At 40.6% G+C, this 5,741-nt stretch overlaps 1 pseudogene; it reads right to left on the bottom strand.

Moving 5' to 3' along the window:
- Positions 1 to 4,041: 4,041 nt before the first annotated feature.
- LOC149186034 (transmembrane 9 superfamily member 7 pseudogene) lies at positions 4,042 to 5,370 on the bottom strand (annotated as a pseudogene).
- Positions 5,371 to 5,741: the final 371 nt, after the last annotated feature.

Raw genomic sequence — 5,741 nt, 5'->3', positions numbered from 1 at the left:
AAGAATAAGGCAATAATTTTCATCTCCTGATGGACAAATCATTGTTACAAATATCCAGGAAGGATGTTCCATAGTGAGCTGTGAGGGAATAAGCATGTTAGGGCTCAAAACCCTAATTCATAAAACTATGCTTGAGAATGTATTAAAAATATTACCAATGCATCAATTTTCAATGTTGCTTAATGTATTAATCTCCAAGGCTTCCAAGATTTGCAGCATTACACAGTGTTTAATGTAGTAAGGTAGGAGAGCAAACTTATATCATATGGTTGTCCACAATTTATCCACCTGGCTTCAAAATAATGCCCAATGAATTAACATTATATTACTGAGAATGACTCCTTGCTTTCTATACTTGTAAAAGAAGGTTCTGAAACATGTAGTCTTCTATACATATCATCATATGATATATTCATCCTCAAACATGGAAAGTTTTAAAAAAACCTATCAGCATATGATGGATTCATTCTGAAATCATATCAACCCTTGAGCCAATGACCTTCAATCCATGAATTCAATGGTGGTAAAAATAAACACATACTACCAGTAAACCAACATCCTTCAATGAATGACTTCAACGGGGATAAAAAGAAACACATACTACCATTTAAACCAGTTGCATCATTATGACCTTTGACTTCATGCATCCAATTAGCTTTACGAATGGCTTAGAAATTTGTGCGCTTCTTAGAATATGGGCATCAATGGAAATATAAACACAAGAACAATGGAGTCTATAATCTTCATTTTCACACTGCGTTTCAGGCTTTTATATGTGTGATATTCTAAAGTAATGTGTTCTTCACCTTTTTGTCGCATCAATCACTCAATGTGAAATATTTGAATGATACTTAGAACGAGTATACCCACAATATTTGAGTTTCATTTCCATAACATATACTCAACCTCCATTTTCTTGGAATCGATGATCCACATGGACATCTACCTTAACTACGTTTGAGCCCACGAGAAGAATTTACATCTATCCTGTAACTGCCAATCGACATCGAATTTTCTTATAAAAATGACCATCGTTAGCATACTGAAACTCACGTTTTGATATTATGTAATATCAAAGTTGGTATTAAAGTGGTAATTGAAATGAGTTGACTTGCATTTTTTCAGCTTTTCCTTCTACTAACAGGGAGGAATTCAGTGCATTTCCACAACACCAAGGAGGCTTATGCTCCACGTGATGATTAGTCTCAAAATTCTAAGCTTCCCGCTGATGATCAGTCTCAAATTTAGAAATGCGTTGTGGTGGGCCCCAGTATTGTAGCAATAATGCTACAACTCCTGGAACTCCCTTCTTTAATTTTATCAACCCGGTAGTTTGTAACGAACTTGGAAGCGACGGTGCTGTATGCACAAGTACTAGCTCTTGCCGCAGCTGTCACTTGATCAGCTGGCACAAGTCCGGTAGGGGCTTAAGCCAACCTCTATGAGCTCTTAGAAGAAGCTTTTTAACTGATGGATGAAAGCTAACTCAAAGGAAGCTAATCTACTTGCGGAAAGAAACTGAAAGCCAAAAAGAAACGCAAACCCTAGCAAACCCTAATTCTACCAGCTAGTCCTACTGACGCAAAGGAGAGCATGCAAACTACTGAAAGAGATGCCATTACTTCTATGAAGGTAAAATACATGTGTCTAGACTACCTCTATCTGAAGAAAACATCTTTTTGTATTTTTGTTCAAGTTGTTGGAATTATCATGCATGTGCTTCTAACTGGCTTTTTACTGTGCAGGGGTAGATCAAGGGGAGAAATGCTTGGGAAAGGTTGGGAAGGTTCAGAGAGGGTCTAAGGGGTCCCTAGCACCCTTCCAGAGAGTTTCACAAAGTTTGGCTGCCAAGAAACCGCGTTTATGAACTTCTACAGGAAGTTTGCAGGGGTTCTACAGGATGTTCTGGGATTTCTACAGGATGTTTAGTAATGGAATTTTGGAGCATGGATGGAGGGAAAAAGGTGGAGGAATGAGTATGGAGGTGAAATAGGGGTGTAGGGGAGTTCAAGGCTTGGAGGATGGAGTTGAGGAGAAGGTGTAGATGGCTGGACTTGTTCCAAGAAGGCTGGAATAATGTTGCACAAAAGGTAGGGTTATGAGGGCAATGTGGCAACGTGAGGCAAGAAACCAAGTTAGGAGATGGAGAAGATGGGTTTGAGGGAGTCTGGGCAGATAGAGAAGTGGTATAGGTGCTCTGCAATTTGTGTTTCCAACTGAACCAACAAAGACATGCAAGAAAACAAAGATCTAGCTATGCTACCCTAATATGTTCTGGCTAACAGTAACGAGAATGGACAACAGCTTTATTTGCAAGGAAACCATGTATGTTAACTATGAAATGAATCATTTAAAGATCTGAACATGTAACCAACCTCTGCAAATGCAAACAACACACTAAGGATTGCATGGTAAAGCAAACTAGTGTTTTTGTTTGGGACAACACGGTTATTCCAACTCCAGCCCCTGATCCAATAAGGAAGAGGTGAAACCAAAAGTGTTTGCTGACCCTTTTTTGGAGCCTTTTTCTTGTTATTATCCTACCAATCTATTCTAAACATGAGAAGCTACTTTAACCATCAAAATAAATCTAAATAACAAAGCAAGATTTAAATATAAATAGCATATTTTATTCTAAGAATGCAACAAAAACACATAAAGATAAACAAAGGAGGTACTGGGCGCTTGAGATGGGCCCAAACCCAAGAGCTACAACCTCCTAAGAGAGATTTAGAGCTGGTGCAAAGCTGGATTCATATTTATTGAGCAAGAAAAGAAGAGTTACATCAAAACTGTCCACAAGGGAAACTTGAAAATGTGCTGAAAGCAAAGCTAATCTAATGCCTAAACATCGAACTACAGACTAGCTAACTTCTACCTACAAAATGACTAACCATTGGATACAAAATGACTAACCACTAGCTAACCAAAATGAGGCCCTAAGCCTTCTTATTTATACAAATTGAGGACCCCAACAGGCCTCCTAAACTTTAGGGACTCGGCTGCCCAAAACTTGTAGTTAACAGCAGTCCTACTTGACTTGCTTGGCTGCCCTTGTGCTAATTGATTTGGTGGCCCTTGAACTCCGAGCTGATGGTGGATAATTCGAGGTAAGGGCCCATAAATGAAGGGGACACCTTCCTACAAATCCTCTCCCTTGTTCTCCCACGAATTTGGCTGCCAAGTGCTCATTAAGACCTTCAATTTTGTCTCCAAATTGACCAAAAAGGCTACACAAAGCACCCATTAGACTTGTTGGCATAATGACTAACCCAATTCACTCTATTAGCATAAATATAATAAAAAACATGCAATAAACTAATGAGAATGGTGGATTAAGTTGAATTAGGAGGTTGAATGAACCCAAATAATTATCCATTTTGGGGCTCATCATCACCCCCTACTGAAAGTGTTGCTCATCCTCTGAGCAACCAATCTATCTCCTCATCTTTGATGGCCCTGGTGGCCTCCCTGTCATCCCAAGCTTCTGAAGTGATTTCCTTTTCTCGGTCATGAAACCATGCTTTTCTCTCTGGTTCTTCCCACTGCCTGCTCATTCAATCATATGAAAGGAGATGAAACCAGTGGAGGATGGAAGAAAAGAGTGGTTGCATGCCTCCTCAACAGACTTCATGCTTCAAATCCCTCTTCATAATTGATTATGGCCTGCCCAAAGGCTCTACAGGATGTTTCTGGTAGAAATACAGAACTTCCTGTAGAAAGTCCTATAGCTTCCTGTAGAAGGTTGACCCATGACTAGATTGTGTCCGAACCCTGAAAAAAATGAGTGTTCATGGAGGGGATGGATGTGAGGATGCCTGGGAACTTGGTAGGGACCCTTCTGCTTGTGTTGGGAGGCCCCCTTTCGGCATTGTGTTCCTGCAACATCTTCAGAATTAACTCCCACAGCAACACATTGACATTGGTGTCTCCTGTAATGTTACCCAAAAACCTCTAAAACAACATAAAAGGAGCAAGCACCATTCCCCTAAACCAAAACTTAAACGGCCCCTCTGAAAAATGGTAGCTACATGTAGAGCCTCAGTCAATCTTCACTGATGAGTATATTGTCCGCACAAACCAAAGGCATGCATAGAAACCTATTGTACCGGTCAGAGCAAAAAATGAGTATGACATGATGGGCATGTAGCCAAAATATAAAATTCCATAAACAAGCTTTGTCATCTCCATCTTGGTGAAGAAATAGAATGTGGCATATAGAAACAAGTAAAATGCTGAGGAGCCTGTAGTCAAATAAGATCTCCACCACCAGTTGTAATCTTCACTACACAGTTGGAAGTAGCACAGGACAATGGTGATCTCTGCACATGTAACAATGAGGATCAAAAAGACAATGAACAGGAACCCAAATATATAGTAGAACTGATGAAGCCATATTGAAGTTAATATGAAGAACAATTCAATGAATACAGCTCCAAAAGGAAAAATGCCTCCAATTGGTATTTGAGAAAATGGGCTGCATATACCAAGCTTGCTCTGGAATCTGCCTGGGGATTTTATTGGTCTTCACTGGATCCTCAATTGCAGGTTTCTTGTAGCCAAAGTAACTGCCCACAAAGAGCAATGGCACAGAAATTCCAAACCATAAAAGGACCAAGGCAAACATAGTCCCGAAAGGAACTACACCAGATGATTTTTTTCCCCATAGCAGTGCATTGAGAATAAAGAAAATGCAAAAAGTAATGCCTGGAAACAAGAATGTTGTCTTCAGCGTGTTCCTCCTCTATTCTATGCCCTTGAACATATTATATAGACGTGACGATGCACACCCTGCAAACAAACCCATAAACACCCATAATAGCAGCATAGTTGTCATTAAACCTCCACGGTTCGAAGGAGAAAGGAAACCAAGGACTGCAAATATCATTGTCACTGGTGTCATGGCAAAAAAAACTGAACTCCAGTTCCCACATAGACACAAAGTAAGCTTGCATTGGTTGGGGCCCTGACCACATCTCCATGGACCGACTTCCATCCTGTTTCCTCTTGAGCCTCACCCTGTGTTTCTAATTGGTTGTATTTTGAGATATCCCGGTACAATGTTCGCATCATGATCATTGCAACCATTCTGGAGAGAAATAAAACAATCATCAATGAGTTGATGATAGAGAACCAATGGATCTGATCATCTGTCATAAGAAGGTAAGTATCCCAACGTGATGCCCATTTCATAGGGCTCTCCCGGAAAGTAACATCACAAGTGAATATAACTTCTTTGTCTTCTACAACTTCTTGGGGAATCTCAGAATTTGACACTGTATGCTTGGTATTTGGATCACAAGTTGTCAAATGGGCTTTGACATTATCCCATGGTTGTTCATACTCATGCTTTACACTCACTGAGAATTGCCACCCTTGACGTGAACAATCCAAGCTTCTTCGTATGCTGGGTTTCCTGTGGCGCAGATTCCTGTAGAAACGCCTGTAGAGTGCCCGGCTTCTGTAGGATGTCTCTGCGCCTTTGAACGATCTTGGTATGCGGGAGAATTTTGAACAAGCTGAAAAACTTGGTGAAGGACGTCAGTTTAACAGAATTCAGAGGCAGAGGATTCAGCCGAAGAGGTTTGCAAGTGTAAATGAATCAGCAGTTAACGTGAGTCCTCAACCGAGCATTCCTTTCATTACTGCGTGATTTGTGGTGAGGTGGCAGAGACGTGCGCTTCTCATGCAAACTGTTGGTCCCCTGCAGTGCCATCTGCCTGTAATCCCTTACCCTTAGT

This window comes from Pinus tabuliformis, chromosome 3_1 (genome assembly GCF_031772625.1).
Source record: "Pinus tabuliformis cultivar Carrire ecotype Pingquan chromosome 3_1, CPIR1, whole genome shotgun sequence".
Taxonomy (NCBI): Eukaryota; Viridiplantae; Streptophyta; class Pinopsida; order Pinales; family Pinaceae; genus Pinus; species Pinus tabuliformis.
Note: the sequence above shows the minus strand (reverse complement) of the source record. Positions and strands in the feature narration are given on the sequence as shown.